This window comes from Cervus elaphus, chromosome 11 (assembly GCF_910594005.1).
Source record: "Cervus elaphus chromosome 11, mCerEla1.1, whole genome shotgun sequence".
NCBI classification, from domain to species: domain Eukaryota; kingdom Metazoa; phylum Chordata; class Mammalia; order Artiodactyla; family Cervidae; genus Cervus; species Cervus elaphus.
The window spans coordinates 15,611,991-15,636,267 of NC_057825.1; the positions used below are offsets into that span (position 1 = coordinate 15,611,991).

Consider the following 24,277-nt stretch of genomic DNA (forward strand, 5'->3'; position numbering starts at 1 on the left):
CTAGAGGAGGTGATGGAGTTCAATTCCATTTGAGCTCAATTCCAATTGAGCTATTCAAATCCTAAAAGATAATGCTGTGAAAAAGCTGCACTCAATATGTCAGCAAATTTGGAAAACTCAGCAGTGGCCACAGGACTGGAAAAGGTCAGTTTTCATTCCAATCCCAAAGAAAGGCAATGCCAAAGAATACTCAAACTACTGCACAATTGCAATCATCACATGCTAGTAAAGTAATGCTCAAAATTTTCCAAGCCAGACTTCAACAGGACATGATCCGTGAACTTCCAGATATTCAAGCTGGATTTAGAAAAGACAGAGGAACCAGAGATCAAATGCTGGATGATGCTGGATCAAATGCTGAATCATCAAAAAAGCAAGAGATTTCCAGAAAAACATCCATTTTTGCTTTATTGACCATGCCAAAGCCTTTGACTGTGTGGATCACAACAAACTGGAAAATTCTTAAAGAGATGGGAATACCAGATTACCTGACCTGCCTCCTAAGAAATCTGTATGCAGGTCAGGAAGCAACAGAGCTGGACCTGGAACAACAGACTGGTTCCAAATTGGGAAAGGAGTACATCAAGGATGTATACTGTCACCCTGTTTATTTAATTTATATGCAGAGTACATCATGAGAAATGCTGGGCTGGATGAAGCACAAACTGGAATCAAGACTGTCTGGAGAAATATCAATAACCTCAGATATGCAGATGACACTACCCTAATGGCAGAAAGTGAAGAGGAACTAAAGAGCCTCTTGATGAGGGTTAAAGAGGAGAGTGAAAAAACTGGCTTAAAGCTCAACATTCAAAAAACGAAGATTATGGCATCTGGTCCCATCATTTCATGGGAGATAGATGGGGAAACAGTGGAAACAGTGACAGACATCACTTTCTTGAGCTCCCAAATCACTGCAGATTGTGACTGCAGCCATGAAATTAAAAGACGCTTACTCCTTGGAAGGAAAGTTATGACCAACCTAGATAGCACGTTAAAAAGCAGAGACATTACTTTGCCAGCAAAGTTCCATCTAGTCAAGGCTATGGTTTTTCCAGTAGTCATATATGGATGTGAGAATTGTACTACAAGGAAAGCTCAATGCCAAAGAATTGATGCTTTTGAACTGTGGTGTTGGAGAAGACTCTTGAGAGTCCCTTGGACTGCAAGGAGATCCAACCAGTCCATCCTAAAGGAAATAAGTCCTGTTCATTGGAAGGACTGATGCAGAAGCTGAAGTTCCAGTAATTTGGCCACCTGATGTGAAGAACTGACTCATTGGAAAAGACCCTGATGCTGGGAAAGATTGAAGGCAGGAGGAGAAAGGGATGGCAGAGGATGAGGTGGTTGGATGGCATCACTGACTCAATGGACATGAGTTTGAATAATCTCTAGGAATTGGTGATGGACAGGGAGGCCTTGTGTGCTATAGTCCATGGGGTCATGGAGTCGGACACGACTGAGTGACTGAACTGAACTGAACTTAAAGGCAAGGAGGGTACAAAGTCAAAGGAACCACAGTCTTACCTCGCAGGATGCGTGTGTTTGATGTTAAAAAAAAAAAAAAAAAAAAGTGAAAGAGAAGAACCTTCTGGTCAGAACTGGGGTGAAGATTGAACTTGGTGAACGTGGGCAGAGAGACTGAAAATGTAGTCGAACAGGTAGAAGGAGCTTGGAAGGGTCTGGACAGCTATGCGGAGGAGTATGGATCTTCACCAGGACAACTGAAAACTAACAGACAAGTTTACAAAGTCTAGTAAGCAGCAAAACGTAAATTTTAGAAGGCTGAACTGTGACAACAGCATTGGGGTAGATTTCAGAGGGATGAAAATGAACGTTGGAAAAGAAAGTAAAGTTCTAGAACAGTCACCTAGGCCAATGACAGGACAGAATTCTCTAAAGCCTGGATGGTGAGAACACACAGGGTCTGGCTGGGTGAGCCAGCTCATGGGCAGAGAAAAATGTTGGGGAAAGGAGGAAAAGAGAAGGCACGAAGTTTTCCTAATGCTACACAGACGGCAGGAGCTGCATTAATTAACACCCGCAAGGGCTGTTTCATCCAAGCCCCTACACTGACGTAGGAACAAGTTGTTCCCCCCAGCAGTGTAAGTGTGGCCGGGAGTTTATTTATTTTTTTTTTCTTTTATTTATTTATTTTTTTAATTTATTTTTTTATTATTATTATTTTTTTTCCAGTGGGTTTTGTCATACATTCATATGAATCAGCCATGGATTTACATGTATTCCCAATCCCGATCCCCCCTCCCACCTCCCTCTCCACCCGATTCCTCTGGGTCTTCCCAGTGCACCAGGTCCGAGCACTTGTCTCATGCATCCCACCTGGGCTGGTGATCTGTTTCACCATAGATAGTATACATGCTGTTCTTTTGAAATATCCCACCCTCACATTCTCCCACAAAGTTCAAAAGTCTGTTCTGTATTTCTGTGTCTCTTTTTCTGTTTTGCATATAGGGTTATCGTTATCACCTTTCTAAATTCCATATATATGTGTTAGTATGCTGTAATGTTCTTTATCTTTCTGGCTTACTTCACTCTGTATAATGGGCTCCAGCTTCATCCATCTCATTAGGACTGGTTCAAATGAATTCTTTTTAATGGCTGAGTAATATTCCATGGTGTATATGTACCACAGCTTCCTTATCCATTCATCTGCTGATGGGCATCTAGGTTGCTTCCATGTCCTGGCTATTATAAACAGTGCTGCGATGAACATTGGGGTGCACGTGTCTCTTTCAGATCTGGTTTCCTCAGTGTGTATGCCCAGAAGTGGGATTGCTGGGTCATATGGCAGCTCTATTTCCAGTTTTTTAAGAAATCTCCACACTGTTTTCCATAGCGGCTGTACTAGTTTGCATTCCCACCAACAGTGTAAGAGGGTTCCCTTTTCTCCACACCCTCTCCAGCATTTATTGCTTGTAGACTTTTGAATAGCAGCCATCCTGACTGGCGTGTAATGGTACCTCATTGTGGTTTTGATTTGCATTTCTCTAATAATGAGTGATGTTGAGCATCTTTTCATGTGTTTGTTAGCCATCTGTATGAGGGTTAGAGCCTGAGGCAGCCTGACTCCAAACACACAGTCCTGGGATGCTTAAAAGGGAGCTCAGTTTTCTGGAAAGCCAGTCCCTTCATGCTTCATGGGAACTGTGTCTAAATATAGACAAAGGCTTTAAAAATAAAAAATATAAAAGGCATTTACTTAACAGAGACAAAAATAAATAAAGTCACTTGACAAAAAGCAATATGTGTATTAGTCGCTCAGTCCTATCTGACTCTTTGCGACGCCATGGACTGTAGCCTGCCAGGCTCCTCTGTCCATGGAATTCTCTGGACAAGATTACTGGAGTGGGTTACCGTTCCCTTCTCTAGGGGATTTCCCCAATCCAGAGATCGAACCTGGGTCTCCTGCACTGCCGGCAGATTCTTTACTAACTGAGCCAGCAGGGAAGTCCTGACAAATAACAATAATGCTATATAATGTCATAGTTCTAAACTCTCTTCCATTCAATTAGAATTCTTGCTTCCCATCTGAGACACTCCTCAATTCTGACAGTGGCTTGCCAGTGTGCACAACTAGCCTATGGTTACAGAGCAGCCATATACAGTGATTTGCCCAGGATTGGAGGATTGGGGTATATACTAAGATTACCTCTCTGGTCCAAAAATGTGTCCCCTTCTGAGGGACAAATTGTAGAGTCATCCCGAATCCGCAACTCCTGACTCACTAAGATACAACTTTACCTTTATCTCATAACTGCTCCAAATACCCAAGTGGTCATCATGCCTTAGCATGTTCCAGATTTCCAAGAAACTCAAAATAAAATAAAACAAGTATACAGCAACGTGAGAGAATTCAGACTACAAGGAAAGCTGCGACTCTCTCCAGAGATGCAAGTCCCAGAAACAGGCCGATTTTCTCTCTTTATAGAAAACCATGATAGGTTAGACATTTGTCAGTGTGGTTTTTGAGATCTACATTTTATTGGCTCTCAGCCTAATTGTATGTTGTATCAGCTGTCCCCATCAACTTACACACATCTGCTTCCAGAGTCAGGGGAGAAGCATCTTAATTTCTGTATGTGTGTGAGTGTGTGTGTGTGTGTGAGTAGTTGCTAAGTTGTGTCCAAGTCTTTTGTGACCACATGGACTATAGCCCACCAGACTCCTCTGTTCATGAGATTTTTTTCAGACAAGAATACTGGAGTGGGTTGCCATTTCCTTCTGCAAGGGATCTTCCTGACCCAGGGATTAAACCCAAGTCTCCTGTATTGCTGGTGATTCTTCTTCCTAACTCAGAGGGAAAGAACCTCTTTCCCAAGCAGGGAATGTGAGCAAGAAGACCTAAGATGGTCTCAGGTGAAGTATGTTTGAGGTCCTTTCAAGTTTCTGGAACCTGGATCCTTTTCCAGCATTCCTCACCTGTCACAGGGCTGGGGTCCCTGCATATGTTGGCATGGTACCCAAACCACCAGCCCACAATCAGGGAAAAGCTGATCATCCTCCTCTGATCAACACTCTCAGATAAAGCCTGTGGAAAAGAAGGGTGGGCATGTTTCCTCTGACCTCAACATCATAAGCTTGGAGCCCAATTTCAACTTGATGTAGAGCAGTGGTCCCCACTGAGTCCATTGTAAGACCTTTAACGCAGAGGTCAAGAAAGAGAGAAAGCATGGTGGCCTTTAAATCTGCAAGACTGAGTTCCAAGGAACATTTGAGAGATTTCTCCATTCCTGATCCCTCAGCACAGTGACTCTGCAAACCAAACCATGCTAAACCCCCAGCCAGTTCAGCCCTTGTTTAACCCTTCATTCAACAATTATTTACTGATGACCTCTCATGCACCAGCTTCTATTCAGGACATGAGTTGTAAGCAACTCAGTCAAGGTCGGGCTTCTATTTCTAATGGAAAGAGAGAGAAAGCAATCAACAAATAAGTGAACAAGATGATTTCAGCTGAGCTTTCTGCAAGGAAGAAAATGTGTAGCGATGAGGTTTCTGGAGACAAACTGATTTAGATGCCATGGCCTGGGGAGAGAGGAAACCACAGAGGTGGGAAGAGGGCAGCTCCTGAAACTCTTGGAGGCCCCGGTAAGAAGTAAGGGCTTTGTTCTCAGTCAATGGTCGCCTACTGGAGGACTTTGAAAGAGAGGGAGGACGTTGGAGGGAAGGAGGGGGAGCATTTTGTCCATTAAGAAGGTCATTCTGAGTTGCAGAGAAAAAATCTGAAGCAGGGGAAGCCACTGGGATGTGTCTGTAACAGAATAACATAGGCTGATGGCTTATAACACCAAAGGAACTTATTTCTGACCATTCTGGAGGCTGTCCTTCCAAAAACTGAAAGTAACTAGAGATTAGTTTTCCCTCCAGAATACATTTGGGATGATAATGGAGTGGCATTCTAGAAAGTCAGAAAGATACAGAGATGACATGGAGCAAAAATTTAGTCAAAACAAAACTATGTCCAGAGAACAAAGCCTTCACTGATTATTGAAAGATCAACACAATAATGTAATATTCACTGCAGTTTTTTTGTTTGTTTGTTTGTTTCTGTTGGCTTTTGAAGCTCTGGCCTTCATAGTTCTGGGGGGAAAATGCCAAACTCTTAACATTAACCAGATTCCAAAGGGTTCCTGAACCTGAAAATGGACCCCAGGGTATTTGGGAGGAGCTACATAGTTGATATTTGTTTGGTGTATAAGCAGAGCTTTGGTGAAAATGTCTCGTATGGATGGAAGCTGGCTGCCTGGAAGAGCTCAGAGCCATTGAGATAGTAAATCCCTCACAGGTATGTATCTCAGTGTCTCATTGGAGAAGGAAATGGCAACAGAGGAGCCTGGTGGGCTATATAGATATAGTCCATGGGGTCACAAAGAGTCAGACACGACTGAGCGACTAACACTTTCACCTTCACGTGTCTCTGTAGATAAGATGTCTTAACACCGCTGGTCCCTCACGACAGACCCTTCTCTGCTGAAGACTGGAAGGTAGGAATACCCAGAATAAACTGGGTTTCACAGAAAAAACATGGGTAGCTATGTGTGACTCAGTTCTCTAAATAAATCATTTCTGGCACCTTTCAGCATGGAGGTTTCTGACGTATTTCTTTTGTTTCATACAAGGAAGGAAAAGGACTAAAATACCCCATCTTCTCGGTAGGCTTATGAAAGTTAAGACTGAATGTCTACCCAGTGGCAGCCGTCTCATTAAAACAAGCAATCTGGAGCCATTATCTGCCCAGCAATGTATTAATACAACTCCATTAAATAAACTGGGTGTTCTTCGTAAATGGTTGATGAGATTCATTTCAGGTTATGAATATCATATTTATTGCTGTTTTATGTGTAATACTCAACTTGATGGCTAATTCTTCCTGCAGCAACTCAGAGTGAGGCCATTAGAAAGGGTTTTCTTTTTCTTTCCCTCTGCAATAGGTGAAATGTGACCTAATTTTTATGGGCATTATCTATCTATTTAATAAATACTGAAAACTTAGCGAGTGTACAGGAAAATATGCTATGTCTGACCTTATACTGAGGGTTGTGATTTAAACTCTGATGTTATTTCCGTGGGTCCTGTCTGGGGCTTTTAGGACTGATCTAGATGTAGACTAAATAGTAGAGCTGGTGTATGCACAAGAGGTTTATTCCCTTGACATCAGAGAGAATTGGAATATGCCAGGAAGGTCACAGGAAATGAAGACAGGGGCTCGGAAGCCAAGAGGTGGTCAATCTGGGGGTGTTGATCAAAGTTGAATGGGAGGACCCAGGAGACCTAAAGAGAGGAAGAATATGAGAGAGAAAATAAGCCAGAACTAGCAGCCTCCCCATATAAGGAGTTTTTAAAAGTCAAGAAACTCAAATCATGATGAGATAGTTCTTCACACCCATCAATATGACCATTTTCAAAGATGCAACCAACCAAACAACAACAACCAAAAAAAAAAAAAAAATTATGGAGAAACTGGAACCCACGTGCCTTTCTAGTAGGACTGTAAATTGGTGCAGCCACTGTGGACAGTGATATGACAGTTCCTCCAAAAATTAAATATAGAATTCCCTATGATCCATCGATTTCACTTCTGGGTATTTACCCAAAAGAATTGAAAGTGGAGATTCAAACAGATGCTTGTACACCTATGTTCATAGCAGCATCATTCAAAATAGAGTAAAGTGGAAGCAGCCCAGGTGTCCACTGACATGACCGGATAAGCAAAATTCAGACTCATGTGTGAATCTAGGAGGACAAATACTGTGAGTCCACTTATGTGAGGTCCCGAGAGTAGTGAATACACAGAGACAGAAAGTAGGCTGGTGGTTACCAAAGGTTCGGGGAGGGGAATGAGGAATTAGTGCTTAACAGGTGCAAAGGGTCAGAGTTTTGCAGGATGAGAATCTCCTGGAGATGATGGTGGTGATGGTTTCACAATGGTGGGAATGTACTTAACACCATGGAATTTACACGATAAAGTACTCATGCTTGTGAACTTTGTGTGATGTGTATTTTACCACAATAAAAAAAAGTCATTAAAAAGTAAAAAGATAAGTACTCTTTTAGGAAAATAGGGACCTGGCACAGAGCAACAAACCATACCATTCTTGAAACATTCTCCTCTCCAGACCTAGATCTACCAGTATTTACATGTTTGTGTAGCTTTTCACCAATTCTTCAACCTCATCAAGCCTCAGTATATTCGTCTGTAAGATGGTGATAACTCTTCCATCCCAGGACCATGATGAGGATTAAGTGGGATAAAGTACAGTGGAATGTTTATTTCTATCCCTGACAGAGATCCGCAAATATTTTCATTCCTCTCTCCCATTTCTGCTCCTGTCTTTCAATTGTTCTTGCTCCCCTTTCTTTCCATTTACCACTTCTCTGGTGGTCTTGCCTTCAAGTCCTTCTAGGGCTTATATTAATATTGTGTGCATCGCCCTCTCTGCCTTTGTCCTGCCCTGATGCAGGCAGGACATTTTCTGCAGGTTGGTTCTTTTCCATCTAGACTGTGCCCCATCTATGGGATGTCATGCTTTGCACACGAAAGGTGCATATATATAGTATGTGCCCATTCAGTAGAATCTTTCTGGGACCTCAGATGGTATATCTTCTCTCAATGTATCATTCATTCAATTCCATAGATCTTATTATTCTTCATCCTTTAACTTTTTGCTCTTTAATTTTTAACATGAGAGTGATAATTTTTAAATGCATCCTTTAATGAATAAACATATAAACACGTTGGTTTTTAAACTTGGGAAATATTTATACTTAGCTTAATCATTTCTCATTTTCATTGTTCAAGAGATATCCCTAATTTCTAATCACAGAATTTTAAGTTTAGAGAGAAACCTAGAGGTACTCTATCCAATATTTTTCAACATGGAGGCCATTGACTTTTGGGTCCTTTCTGGGCAGGATTGTGGATTTCAGGACATGGGGAATCCTGGCCCCTGAACACAGAATCCCCTAATCGTAGTGACAACCAGCCAATTCCAAGCATCCTGGTTCGAAAAGCATCAGAAAGAGTAAGGGGGACAAGTGTCCCACCTGGAGCATGTGACCACTCTGGGCAGAGCCGGGGTGGGCCCTGGGGGCCCAGATCCCACCCATGTCCTGTCCTTTGGGTCTCACTGTTTCATTGACTGCAATCAAGGGAAATAGGATGTTTGCTTATAACTGAGGAAATGCCCTCTTTCTGTAGTTGGAGTGAATCATGCATCTGTGGGGACAACACTGGGAGCACTTTGAATCTCATCCCATTTCATAATCACTCCAGCAACTGGTGCCCAGAATAACACCGGTGAGGGATGGGCTGGATGCCCCACTTTCACACGTGAACATCGGGCTCACAAACTCCAGCCCAGGTGTGTGCATCTGTGTGTGTGTTTGTTTAATGTTTGTTTGTTTGGAGATGCCAGGAGTAAAAGAGATTGACAGAGGCCTGGAGAAGGAGGAAGAGAGGAGTAGAGGGAAGCATCACTGGGAGGGGGCCGGGAGGAAGGACATGCCCCGGTGTGAGCCACGGAGGTGGAGTCGGGGAGAGCGCCAGCTGGCTGTGTGCTCCTGGGCTCTCCCAGCCCTAAGAATCCACAGAACCAAAACCGTCTACGAAAACCCGAGCTCCAGAACTGATCCATGTGAGTATAAGTAAGGCTGACAAAGAACACATACCCTAAAAAATGGTTTCTGTTAACACTTGGCTTTCCGATGGCTATTTTTGTAATCTAACTTTTTTTTTTAATTGGAAGATAATTGCTTTACAATGTAGGGGCAGCCTCTACCATATAGCAACATGAGTCAGTCATACACGTTTTTAACCAAGGGAAAGACTAGATGGGAGAAAAGGGCTTAAAAACAGACAGTAAATGTTATATTAGGAGCTATTGCCACCTCAAGCTCCATCATAAATTAGCATAAATTATGATACAATGAAATCATTAAAGATGACTTAATTTGTTGAATATGAACTGATAAAAGCACAGTAAAAGGAATATCTCTGATTTTAGCTGAAAGAATGACATATCGACTGGCTCGTGTTTCAACTGATTAGAAAATTGCCACAACTCATTCCTAAAAAAGAGACACTGCTCTTTGAAAGTGTTTTCCACAACTACAAAGCGCAGGATGGATGAAAGTAGCTGTTATTTTGCTACCTTCAGACCAGCGGCTTCAAATATGATGCCCTTAAAGAGGCAGCTGAGAGAGACAAATAAGATACTATACATGGAATATTTCTTAAAAGCTGAATGTTTTTAGAAGCACCATTTGGTCAGTTATCCTAGAGTCTCACTAGAGCATCACGCACACTCAAATCTCTCTGAGCTGCCCCAAACCAGAGCCACCACCTCGTAGAGCTGGGATGAGAAGAAATCAGCTGTGAAGCTGTGTGTTATTACATTCCGGATGACCATGGATAAGGGTGTTTGCAACTGAGATTGTGTGAATGGGATTTAGACCAGCAAACTGCAGCCTTTATCTCAAATAGCCCTCAACATCAAAGCTGTTAAAGCACACCACTTTCCATAAAAATGTGTTAAGAAAGCTTGGAGCCACAGCCCAATAGGAAGGACTACATTTATCAGCAAAGTTGTCGGAAGCAAGAAACTGCTGTGATAGGTGATGCAGAAGCAGGAAAAAAGAAAGAAAGAAAGAAAGAAAGAAGGACAACCCATCATCTGGGGAAGAAGCAGAGACAATGCTTCCTCCTTGGAGTGACAACCGGAGCTTTCAAAAGGACCAGAAGCCACCTCTATCAGAGCTCACTTCAGGGGCAGGCAGGCTCTGTGTCAGCAGACTCATGGGGCCACTGGGCACGGTGACTGATGCCACCGAGGAAGTCAGTGTTCATTTCACAGCAATTTTAACTGATCTAAGTGTCAACAGCCACACACAGCTTGCAGAGCCCATGCTGATCGTGGTCACAGGAGCCTTCGGAGACAGAAGTGTCTCCCATCAGCTGGATGCCCATGCATCCATTCAGCTGAGCAGAATTCACTGGACATGCTAGCCACCGTGTTCAGGACCAGGACTCAGAGATAAAAGACAGAAAAATGTTCTGCCATTGAGAGTTTAGAGTCTAGTAGGCAGGAAAAGCAAATATAGTACAGTTTTTCATGAAAAAGTGTAAATATAGAATGAGACACACAGGGGTCTCTGAAGAATTAAGAGAGGTGAGTGGGTGGTGGGATTTGGGATCAGGCTTTGCTGAGAAAGGGCTGATTTAAGTCTTGAAAGGTGAGTAGGAGTTTGAGGGAATGAGGGAACAAGTTTTATTCCAAGAGCATGTTTGTAAGTCCAATTTGTTTGTAAGTCCAACAAAGTTAGCCTAGGTACCTAACTAACATAATTAGCTCTATAGTTGTCGTTTATTTGCTAAGTCATGTCCGACTGTTTTTGAGCCCATGGACTGTAGTCCATGGGATTTTCCAGGCAAGAATACTGGAGTGGGTTGCTATTTCCTTCTCCAGGGGATCTTTTTTTTTTTTTCCTCCAGGGGATCTTTCTGACCCAGGGATTGAATCCACATACTCTGTATCGGAAGGCAGGTTTTTTACCACTGAGCTACTTGGGAAGCCCCAGTTGTACAGTACTGTGCTATAGTAGGTTTATAATACTTTTCACATGAGTAATACCTAAAAAACAAACACACACAAAAAAAACATTTTTAATCTTACAGCTTTGTACCTTGAAAAGTAGAGCAGTACAGTACAACAGGTGGCATATAGGGGCTGGCATCCCGCGAACAGGCAAGAAGAGTTCCTGACTGAAGGAATGAAAGGAGGTGGGAGCTGGCAGAGCTGAAGGACTGTCAGCAACAGGAGCCGGAGGTCCAGCTGCAGCTTCACTCTCGCCTGATGTTGATGGAATGCATGCCCGCATCTTTGAAAGTTCGCAACTTGAAAGTTCACATGTACAGTGCTTGCTATAAGAGCAATCTAGACAAAGGAAATGTTCAGAGATGACTGGCAGGCGAATGCACCTTAGAAGCTGCAAGAGCAATAAAACCCGGGCTGTGAACTACATTCCTCCAGCTCACTGTGGGTCTCCAAGTCCCGCAGCAAATACAGATCCCAAAGCCCACAGAGCACCCTCTTCCAGCCTGCAGGCCTCTCTCAAGCACCAAATACACTTCTCAGTTGGTTTATTGACTCTCCAAGACCCTCTGGTTACTCACAAGCCTGTTTACATGAAGGGCTGTTTTTATCCTGTGATAGGATTAAATATCAAGCAAACCAAGTAAATATGAAAAGGAAAGACACAAATTAAGTGTGAGTAAAACTTCTGTACAAGTTTGGGAGAAGTCTACAAAAAGGAAAGAGTGATGCGCTCAAAATTTTGTGCATTCCATTTTAAAGTACTAAATCTGGAAATTATATACAAGGCATTATGATTGTGGTTTATCCAAGAAAAATGACACCTAACTCCAGCCAGTCTGGAGTTAGCCAATCTTCACTCAAAGAAAACGTTTTGGCCTTACATCAGAACATTAATAGATGAGTGTAAATGTGTATCTTTAATGTTTTAATAAAATACTGAAAGCATATTGTATCAGTTTTCTGACTCCCTGTGTACTCTGAATTTTTCAACTGACTAATTGTCACTCTGGTTTGCATCATGTTGAGGCCTTTCTGTTAGTTCAAGATGGCAGGAGTTTGAGCTGGCAGTGGAAATATGAGGGGGTGAGGATGGAGAGCTACTCGGAATCTTCACGAGACCCTGGCGTGCCCTGCTGGGGCCCAGGGTGATGTGGACTTGGAGCAGAGGTGAACAAAGGGTGGGTTTTCCAAGAAGCTGGTATCTACTGGGCTCCATTTTTCTACAACAGTTATAAACCATTGATTTAGTTCACTCAGCTGTGATTTCCAGTTAATCTGTTTTTATGCAAATACTGACACTGCTAAATTTTCAAACATCTATGTGCAATATTTTTATAAACAATAGCAAAATGAATTTACATAGCAGCTCTAAATGTGATGTGCAATTTTCCCAATGAATATTTGATATTGAGGCATATATATTGTGACAGGGGATAAAATAAAGTTATAATGACAGCCATAAGTAAAGGATACAAATAAATTTGGGAGAGGTGGCTGGTTGCAGAACCCAAGCATATGTCAGAATGCCCTTTCTCTGTTTGTGAAATACAGTCAAGATACATGACATTTTCATTAGTAATGATTTTAGAAGATTAGGGTGTCAATTCAGAGTTCTTGTGTATTACTTTCTATGATAATCATGACCATTGCCAAGCTATAATAACATTTGGAAATATGATTCATTATATGAAAAAATAAAAAGAAAGATGATTTTCATTCTAATCAAGTCTCCCACTGGGTGTCAATGACCTCAGGAAACAAAACAGCTTTTCAAAGGTACAGTGTCCTCATCAGCCAAACGAAGAGAATATAAGAAACTTCTCATAGAGCTTTTGTGAGATTGAAACGTTAACAAGTCACGTGGCTGTTTAGCAAAATGACTGGTATCTGGTAAGAGGCTAATACACGTTTGCCACTATCTTCATTGTTGCTGTTAGGTTGAATGAAATGATTACATCTAAGATCATGCTCATTGGAAGGACTGATGTTGAATCTGAAACTCCAAAACTTTGGCCACCTGATGCGAAGAGCTGACTCATTTGAAAAGACCCTGTCACTGGGAATGATTGAAGGTAGGAGGAGAAGGGGACGACAGAGGAGGAGATGGTTGAATGGTATCACTGGCTCAGTGGACATGAGTTTGAGTAAACTCCGGGAGTTGGTGATGGACAGGGAGGCCCGGCGTGTTGCAGTCCATGGGGTCGCAAAGAGTCGGACACAACTGAGCGACTGAACTGAAGATCATTATAAGGCACAAAAACTGTGTTTAAGTTAATAGTGAAGACCAAATCTGAGTCTCCAAATATCTGATACATCAGAGCAGCCCGTGAGGACCTGATTTTTATAATGGCCCAGAACATCCAATTATTTATGTGAACAAGAATTTGTATAAAAAAATGCATTATTAAGTAAACATTAGGGTGGTCAGCTTAGCCATTCCAAAGCAGCTTTCCAGTCACCCAACGATCAGCAAAGCCTGGTCTGGAGAACCAAGGAGTCACCCTCAAGAAGAGGAAGCAAAGCCTTCTTGCGTTGCCTCATCTGAAAGCAGCACACGGATGTGAGCGAGGCACAGGTGCTTAGACTCCAGGGCTTGAGACATCTATGGGTGCTTTTTAAATAAAAGGGGAAATTTTACAAGAAAGACTCATCTGCTGAGTTCCTCCAAGAGTTATCTATGGTCACTAAAAGGGAACCATCAAAGACTGGTTTCAGGACTGTGACCAGCTGGTGGCAGGATGGGGGAGGCAGAGACCCGGTGTCAGCACATCGCAACCAGTGCTCGAGAAGGGCAGCCGCTGGAGGGTGGACAGACGGCCCCTGAGAGGCCAGGCCTGAGTCCTGGGGGTCCTGGGGGAGAGAGTGGGGTGAGCAGTGATAACTAAGGTGGATGCGGGCTCAGAAAGCCCCCAGGGCGGCCACAGAAGCCTGGTTTGTCACCAGATTCGGGCTTCCCTGGTGGCTCAGCTGGTAAAGAATCCGCCCACATTGTGGCAGACCTGGGTTCGATCCCCAGGTTGGGAAGATCCCCTGGAAAAGGGAACAGCTACCCACTCCAGTATTCTGGCCTGGAAAATTCCATGGAGTGTATAGTCCACGTGGTCGCGAAGAGTTGGACACGGCTCAGCGACTTTCACTTGGAAGAACCTTGGGGAAGTAAAATGTCTATCTACATTCAAAAACTGGTCCAATAAAGAAAGTTATTTATCTGGGACCCAAGAAATGATTGGGGCATAGGAGAGGACAGTGAATGTAAACCGAGATTTCTTTCATACAACAGAATGTACTTCACTGCCATTGGCCACATACTGTGGCTAGTATAACCATCTTCTGTGTGTGTGTGTGTGCTTTATTACTTTAAAATAAATTATGTTCTTGGCACACTGATGCTTTTGTTGTTGTTGTTGTTGTTCAGTTGTTATGTCCAACTCTTTGTGACCCATGGACTGCAGCACTCCAGGCTCCCCTGTCCTTCACTATCTCCTGGAGTTTGCTCAATTCACGTCCACTGAGCCAGTGATGCCATCCAACCATCTCCTCCTCTGCCTCCCCCTTCTTCTTTGGCCCTCCATCTTTCCCAGCATCAGGGTCTTTTCCAATGAGTCAGCTCTTCACATCAGGTGGCCAAAGTACTGGAGTTTCAGCTTCAGCAACAGTCCTTCCAATGAATATTCTTTAAGCCCCAAGTGATGAGTTGCTGTGGGGCTGATCTGTGTGCTGAGGGGCATCTAACAGCATCCCCAGCCTGTACCCACTAGATGCCAAAGATTGCCAGCCCCATCCAGACATGATGAGCAAAAATGTCTTCAGACTCTGCTCATGTCCCTGGGCACAGAGAAAACAGGGGCCCAAAATAACCCTCAGGTGAGAACTACAGCTTCACAGCAATGACTTTCTATCTTTGCCTGGGAGTGTTTGCAGGGCAACTCATGGAGCTTGGAAAGGTATTTGAAGACATTGTGATTAACTTTCCCCATAATTCCAGACATTACTGAAACAGGTAAAAGCAACTTTTCATCCACCACCATGACTACACACACACACCTTGGAAGTTATTCACTGTTTCTGTTCTTCTCAAACACCAACTATGTCAGTACATGAAGTCCGTCTCACTGGGATTACCCACTGGCTTGCCTTTACCAGACCATGGGTTCTGCAAAGATAGGGCTACGTCTTATCCACAGGTATGTGCGTCGAGCCCAACAGAGTGCCTAGAAAATTCCGTTTTCTCAGTAAAAGTTTATTGGCTGGTTGACTACAATAACAAATGAGTGAAGTAAAGGGACATGATGCTTTCAAATTGTGGTGCTGGAGAAGACTGTTGAGAGTCCCTCGGACAGCAAGAAGATCAAACCAGTTCATGCTAAAGGAAATCAACCGTGAATATTCATTGGAAGAGCTGATGCTTAAGTTGAAGTTCCAATACTTTGGCCACCTGATGGGAAGAGCCGACGCTTCCCTGATGCGGGAAGGACCTGCATCAGGTCCAAGAAGGACCCTGATGTTGGGAAAGATTGCAGGCAGGAGGAGAAGAGGGCAACAGAGGATGAGATTATTGGATGGCATCACTGACTCAATGGACATGAGTTTGAGCAAATTCCAGGAGATGGTGAAGGACAGGGATGCATAGCACACTGCAGTCCATGGAGTCACAAAGAGTCAGACACAACTTAGAGACCGAACAACAACCAAAGGGACATAAGAAAACAAGCACTTTCTACTCAGTACGAGAGAATTTACACTAAGGGCAAGGGTACATTCTCAGCTCTATCACACAGTGAATTCTGCTGAAAGCAAGTTCAGAGGATAAAGCAATGAAGCCAGTGTTTCCTGAAGCTGAACTGAATAACTAGGGCAGAGCAGCAGAAAGATTTGTCCAAAAGGCAAGTCAATGCCTCGCTTCCTAAGCCACGGGCAGGCAAAGCATGGGGACGACACAGGCTGGGGCCCACATCCAGGCCGCCTGAACATTTATTTACACATTTTATGTGCTCTGGAAGGGCCAGGACTGAGCGCATCTTTGTAATGTCTGTGCCAAATAATCCCCGGCTCCGTAGCTCATGTCATTCTGGCAGATATGGCCTTCTCCTTGCAGCTGGACAGTATGTAGCCAAAAGGTTACTGTCCCCTTGAAATACGAGTGGGGCACTCTTGGTTATCATTAGCGATGATCAAATCCATCTCCATGGGCTATCAAGATAGACTGATTCCGAGGAGAGTATAACCTGCCTAGACCCAAATGCTACCTCCTCCAGGAACCATTCAGTATGTGTTGGCCCCAAATACAGCAAGAGCAGCTTTCAAAGCACTCTAAAATTTGTAGCCCAGATTAGCAAAATCAAACTTTTATAAACTGACCATCAGAGAAACATAACTAAGCTGTGCCTAAGTAGAGGTTATTTATACCTTGTACTCCAGGAAGGGGAATCAGACGATCACACCAACTTGAGTCACATGGTTGGATCCTCATTTTATGAATACATGTGGGTATGCCTTCGAATTCTGCCATAAATGTTACTGGGGTTATTTTAAAATGCACTTTAATTCGGCTGACATTTGCAGATTTGATTTTATTTTTACACAGCACTAACATGAGCATGCAATGATGTCAACCCCAGCCTAAAATTCCAAAGTGTTTTTTTTAATAGTGAAATCTATGATGTGTACATCCTATCGGTGGCATCTCTGGGTCCTGACTCTGAGGCCATCAGGTCTGTCCTTCTCTGACCATGGCCATCTCCTTCCTACGATGCTGCCTTTGCTTCTGGGGTTCTCTGCTGAAGTATCTTTTTTTGTGATTGTCTTCCTGAGAAATTCTTTCTTCTAATTTAGTTCACCCTTTGCTCCATCCCTTCCCTGATACCCAGCTCACACTCCTATCTCCTTCTTTCTTCTCTCCCCCTTGTACCACTCTCCATCACAACTGCTACTGTGAGCATCACAATTGTCTGATTGTATCGGTTTCCCCTGCATTCAGTTAGACACTTGAGAGGCAGAGACATGAACATCAGAATGGATGTGTGGTCCTTAGCTCCACACCTGACAAATAAGAGGCAATCAGATAGATGAGGGAGAAATAGGTATACAGCTCGAGTTCCTCAAACAGAAAGCACACCTAACAAATTAATACAACTCAAGCAAACAGGGATAGACAGTGAGATCTCGGAAAAGAAAAGCTCAAACATGCAGATGAGGAGGGACACAGTGTCTAGCACAGTGGAGCATTACGCTTGATGGTAATCCTGCTTGCTGGCAAGGTAAAATGTAAAGTGTACAATTCTTAGCTGTCAGAGAGAAAGGGAAAGCGTGTTTCTTGGAATAAGCAGGGACTTTTCTGGCCACAAGTTCCAAAGGAAATGTCTCACAGATGGCTTCCTGAGCCGAGGAACGGGGGGGACAAGGGTGCAGCCTGGAGGGAGGGCTCCTTTGGTCATGAACTAGCCTTAGCAGCGATGCTCCATCGATCCTGCCACCCAAAGGAGGAGCATCGAGCAACAACCATGCCAAAACTATTGTCATCTGAGAGCTATGTCCAGCAGTCCAAACTTAAGCCAGTCCCTGCAAAAGTGCTACCTGTCCATGTTTGCTGAATTTCACAGCATTCCCAAAATTGTGACAATAAATCACAGGCACCCACCTGTCCTGCCTGTGTGTAAGATTGTCCATGAAGCCATGTGATGCAATGAACCTGTGAAACTTCTATAGATAACAGAGGGAGACCAGCCTGCCAAACATGCTTTATGATCAAGGTCAGTTTGGCCCGGCTAGCAACACATTTTAGAGTGTATTTAGAATTTATAGCATGAAAGTCCTTGGAGAAGGCAATAGTACCCCACTCCAGTACTCTTGCTTGGAAAATCCCATGGACGGAGGAGCCTGGTAGGCTACAGTCCATGGGGTTGCTAAGAGTCAGACACGACTGAGCGACTTCACTTTCACTTTTCACTTTCACGCATTGGAGAAGGAAATGGCAACCCACTCCAGTGTTCTTGCCTGGAGAATCCCAGGGACGGGGGAGCCTGGTGGACTGCCGTCTATGGGATCACACAGAGTCGGACACGACTGAAGTGACTTAGCAGCAGCAGCAGCATGAAAGCCCTAGCTCACAAGTGATGTAAAATCCAGCTTAATTTCTCCTGTGTAATCTCAGTGTCTGATAGTCTTCAAATACACCTGTGTGGAATTATTGACTCTCATCTTTTAAAGGCACCCCTAGTTAATCAAAAGCTTGTTTCATCATTAGGATACAAAGGTAGGAGGTGGTCCGTTCAACAGCCTATGACTCGTCACTCACCTCTCATTCAGATAGAAAACAAGGGCCTGGGTGCCCAGGTTTACAAAGAAGATAAAGATTAAGGGGGAGAATAAAAGGAGGAGAAGGAGGAGGAAGGGGAGGTAAACAGAAAACAGGAAAACAGGAGTGTAGGAGAGGAGGAGGACGAAGAACCTGGCAGAAGCAATCATGAGACAGATATGGTTTCCGATTGCTTCATTCCCAGACTGAAAAGTCACCAGAGGAGTCTCACCTCTGGGGAGTCCTCAAGCTTCCTCAGAATTGACGCCAGGTTGGCACAGAACTTTCCAATTCGGCTCATATTTGTCATGAAGCAGTTCCATTGTTGGGTGAATGCCGATCATGATTGCAGATGTGAATGAAACGTGCAGAGAAGTAGTAGAGTGTAATTTCACCGTCCCTGTGATGTAGTGAGAAAGGGTACCTTGCCACAGAATATAGAAAACTGTGCATAATAACTCAGCGCAAGCAGAGTGCTCATTAGAGTGGTGAAGGAATAGATTTGTTAAATTATAATTGTTTTTATATTTACAATTTCCCCAATAAATTAGGGTTTAGTACACTAATTAGATTGTCTATTACAGTACCTGCACGTGTTATGTTTGCTCCCTCCTCAGCTGGCAGATGGCGCGGAGCAGATGATTCTGCCGTTAGGAGCCATGGAATTTCAAAGAGACAAGTGTAACTGTGTGTGTTGCTTTTTTGCTGGCCCCCCAGCCACGTGTGTGAGTCAGGCACACGTACATGCAACACAGCTTCAGCGTTCCTGCAATGCCTTTCTTTAGAAAATTGCTCATGCTTTTTTTTTTCTTCATAAAATCTATGTTATGTATTATTTCAAAATTTTAGAAAATTATACCATGTAGACAATCATGTTGCTCTAGACCATTTCAAGGAGGCTCACATTACATGAGGAAGTCTGTTTGTTCTTCTCCTTCCCACGGAGGACTTGATCTAAGTAAAGTCGCTGTAAGCCCAAACTGACTAGGAGACACATTCCCCAAGTTACGGGACATTTATTGAATGACCAAATGCATGGCTGACAGAACAGAATAAAATGAACAGATCCCACGTAATGACGTGTGGATTCGTGAACTGTAACTACTGCTAAGTGATAAAACCGTGGAAAACTGATAGGTGGAGGGACGTTTAGCAGAGTGAACATGCTTGATTTGCCCTGGATACATTCAAAGCTCATTGAAAACTCTAACGCTCCCCAGGGAAAATACACTTCTTGTAGATGGAGTCCTACACCAGCATCTTCCCAGACACGTGAGCTCTCCAAGGGCAAAGAAGCCCAAAGGTAAAGAGAAAGCCTGTTCCACCCTCACGTCTCCACGCAGCCACAGGTGCGGAAAGGCTTTTAAAATGTGGGGTTAGTGATTTGGGCCAGACTGCGATCTCCAAGGCTTTCAGTTTCACCCTTGACCACACTGGCTGTCTTCCTCGTATGTTTCACCAGCGCCAAACAATCCAGTGATGCTAACAGAGGTTAGCCAGTGAGTCTGCCTATCAGGCCCTGGCTGAAGGTCGGGTGGCCGTGTCCTGCCTGCTCACAAATCAAAAACCACTGGACAGGTGGAAGGTGCAAGCTAAGAGTGGCCTTGCTTTCTCATCAGATTTTCCTGGTCTCCTGCACTGGGATTAACAATTCCCACTGAGATTAACAATTCCATCTGGGATGACCAGTTTGGAAAAAAAAAAAATTGCCAAAGTGAGCAGTAATGTGTGCCAAAAAATGAAAAACAAATTGATTAAAATGTGAGTCTTTCTAACAATACTCTAGCTTAGAGAAGTTCAACTTTTATACAAAAAAATATTATATGATTAAAAAATCTTATTTTTTAAAAGCTTCAGCCCAGATATACTTAAACTATGGTCTCTACCAATAGTCATTTGCTAAAAAGATGTTATATTTAATTTTATATATAAATCATACATAATAATTTATGTCTTTTAACAAATTGATAAATCTAAAATGTATAAAATATAAAGATGTGAATTTATAGTCATTTATATTTTATTATAAATCTATTTTATTTATTAATTTTATCTGTGTGTGCTCAGTCGTGTCTGACTCTTTTGCAAGCCCATGGACTGTAGCCTGCCAGGCTTCTCTGTCCATGGGGTTTCCCAGGCAAGAGTACTAGAGCAGGTTGCTATTTCCGTCTCCAAGGGATCTTCCCTAACCAGGAATTGAACCCCCATCTCTTGCATTGGCAGGTGAACCCTTTACCACTGTGCCACCTGGGAAGTTCTTTTATTTATTATGTATTCTATTATAAACAAAAATTCATTGCTGATGTGTGACTAGAGTGTCACTAGACTAGGTCACTAGAGTGACCCTGCCCCAAAGGCAATCTAAAGGATGGAATTCAGCATGAACACAAAATACATCTTCATTATACCTCTCAAAGGAGCCATTGCTGTTGTTCAGTTACCAAGTTGCACCCGACTCTTTGTGACCCCATGGACTGCAGCACACCCGGCTTCCCCATCCTTCACCATCTCCTTGAGTTTGCTCAAACTCATGTCCATTGAGTCGGCGATGCCATACAACCATTTCACCCTCTATTGCCCCCTTCTCCTCCTGCCCTCAGTTTTTCCCAGTATCAGGGTCTTTCCCAATGAGTCAGCTCTTTGGAGACAGGAGCTGCAGGTTTATACCTGAGTAGACAAAGATGGAAGTCCCAGTTGTGGGCCCTTAGACAGGAGCACCAACTATCCATTGGGAAAAGACAAGAGGCTTTGCCTGTGGCACAGATCCAGGGAGGCTAGGGGAGGTGATAGGCCTGTGGGTACACGGGGAGGGTCTCTGCAGACTGCTTCCAAATTTACAAGGATACGAAAAGGAGAGGGGGGTACCTGAAGCTTTAGGAGAGGGGGCAGGTGGAAAATAGTCTCTCAGAGCCTCGAAAGTGACTGGACTGGCCAGCCATTCGCCGTGGTCTACAGACCCCTGGGTGCCAAGACAGCCGCAGGATATCAGCAAGGTCAAAACTATTTTCCTCGTAAAATTAAGATGTTACTTGCTTTTTTTCACTATGCTTATGTTTGCACTGAAGGTGAAAAGCAGTGATGTGCAAGAAGGCTGTCCAAGCAGAAGGCAAGACCACAGCACCAAAATGGACCAGCAACCCGGGTATTCTCTATTTATGCGGTGCCCTTGCAGCTCAGTGTGTGTGTCTTTGTGTGCACACACACTGAAGGATGACCTTGATAAAGCTATAAATAAGATCAACATTATTAAATTTTAAGCTTCATGTACGCGTATCCTCCATCTTCTGTGTGGTAAGCTCAGGGCACACACAAGGCTCATCTGCAGCGTACCCTGGGACGGTGCTTATCAAGCGTGTGTCAAGGAAAAGAACTCGGCAAGCATTTGAGCTGCCGGCTGAACTGGCTTCTTTTTCAATGGGGTAGCAGTTTTATTTGAAAGAATGACTGACAGACAAACTGATCATTCAGAGCTGGGGTGCTTGGAAGACATTTCCTAGAAAATAAATGGAGTGAGCCTGTCACTATAAGGAAAACAACAGGCTGTATTTGTTGCCAATGATAATATTAGAACTTTCCGGTGAAAATTAGAAATATGGCAAACTTATATCTATTATTCTGAGCTTGACAGCTTCTCAGTACCTAGAGACAATTCTAATGAGATGGGTGGTGATGATAAAAAATGTGATTTTTTTTTTTTTGCTATTATATAATGATCTATGGGGAGTTTCCCAGGATCTGGAGATTCCCAGAATCTGCCTGCCAATGCAGGAGACACAAGAGACATGGGTTCGATTCCTGGGTTGGGAAAATCCCCTGGAGGAGGGAATGGCAACTCATTCCAGTATTCTTGCCTGGAAAATTGCATGGACAGAGGAGCTTGGTGGGCTACAGTCCATGGGGTCACAAAGAATGGGACATGACTGAGCGACTAAGCACAATGATATATATTCACATATGAAAAATCTGGATAACTCTGTTAATCTGACTTCTCAAACGAAGCAATGCATGATGTTAAAAAAATCCTGGTGAGTCAAAGAGCCCAGGTACAAGATAAATCAATGCAATAGAGTCAGAGTCCAAAGCATTTGAGGACATAGGTCTAGATTCCACACAACCACTAACTGTTTACTAACAGGAATGAACTCTGTTCAAGTTTCTATGCGCTGTCATAGGGCAACATACACAGCTACCTGAGCAGGCTAGTAAAGCACTCAGCTCTATCTGAACCTACTTTAACCCAATAATTAATTGACAGCAGCAAATCGATGCAGGAAGAGAGACAAAGATCCAGCTCCTTTCATTAAACCTGACACTGACATGATTTGCAAAAACAGTCGCTCCTCTTCTTGATAAGTTTTCATAAAAATATGTTATTCATACCATGAAATTTTATTATGAGTGCATTAATAATATTCTAAGATGTCTCACTTTTAATTAGTAACAGAGAATACATCAACAGATACAACCCACATAAACACTCACTCTTTGCTGTCCTCAATAATATTTAAGGATACAAGGAGTTAACACCGTTGTGGTCAACATCATTGAGAATTGATGGTTCATGGAAAGACCCAGACAGGGATGGGTGTGTTGCTCCTCAGGCTGTTGTGTTGTCATATTTTCAAGTGTAAGTGGGAGATAAATAGGATTTGCTTTTCTCATAGACTCCATCGTTAATATCTGTATCCATCATGACATTTAGCTGCAAGACACAAAATTCATATTCATGAATTTGAGTCTAAAACGAGTTTAGCTAGGTCCCAGAATATCCGGGATTGTGTAGAGCCAGACTTTGATGGACAGGAGGCAACGCAGGCAGAGATGCAGGCAGGAGCCCTGGGCCAGAAGTGGGCAGGAGAAGACACCTCTGCCATTAACTGTCACTGCTAGAGCCTGGACTCCCATGGAGATACATAAGCCCAGTTCCCATGTCCTGCTTTCTTGGGTGACAAGCCCTGTACGGGAGCATGGATTTCCCTTAGCAGGAGCCAGGTACCCAATACTGCTGACCAGAAAGTCAGAAAAGTAGCTATTCTGTCCTTTTTTATGGTGTGATAGGAAACAGGCCTCACATCCTACTAAGATGCACATAGAAAGACTCCTCCATCACAGGGAAGGTTCAGATTTTACATGAAAATACATCCCTTGTCCTTGTGAATCTCTTTCTCTGTCATGTTCACCTCCTCCCCACACTCTCTACCTTCCTCTGAAGCTTTGGGACTTTGAAATATTCACACCAAAAAGATGCCTAGTACTCCTTTTCTCAGCTCTGAGATTATGCCATCCTAAAGGAAATGAGTCCTGAATACTCATTGGAAGGACTGATGTTGAAGCTGAAACTCCAATACTTCGGCCACCTGATGCGAAGAACTGACTCATCTGAAAAGACCCTGATGCTGGGAAAGATTGAAGGCAGGAGGAGAAGGGGACGACAGAAGATGAGATGGTTGGGTGGCATCACTGACTCGATGGACATGAGTTTGAACAAGCTCCGTGAGTTGGCCGTGAACAGGGAGGCCTGGTGTGCTGCAGTCCAAGGGGTTGCAAAGAGTCAGACACGACTGAGCGACTGAAATGAACTGAACTCAACTCAACTGAGATGATGCAATTCACAACCAGCTTCCTGGTGAGATGATGGAGGGAAATCCAAGGAAAAGGGAAGAGTAAGGGCAGAATGCAGGGGAAACTGACACCCTAAGTTAACATGAATGATGACCATAGCGCCCTTTCTGCTCTCGTGACCCACTGCGGCCGAGTCAACCTGGGGTCATGGCCTATGCCCGTTGTCCTGGGATCTAATACCTATGGAAGCCTGCTTTGGTTTACTCTAACACTCAAATTCTGAAAGAATAAGGATCATTCGTTTGTT

General features: G+C 43.5%; 1 long non-coding RNA gene across 1 annotated transcript in view; it reads left to right on the forward strand.

Moving 5' to 3' along the window:
• Positions 1 to 5,733: 5,733 nt before the first annotated feature.
• The window catches only part of LOC122702512, a 32,311-nt gene continuing 13,767 nt past the window's right edge, over positions 5,734 to 24,277 (forward strand). Inside the window, exons 1-2 of the long non-coding RNA XR_006343269.1 lie at positions 5,734 to 5,806; positions 5,945 to 6,005. This is a non-coding gene — a long non-coding RNA (uncharacterized LOC122702512). The remainder of the gene's footprint in view (positions 5,807 to 5,944; positions 6,006 to 24,277) is intronic.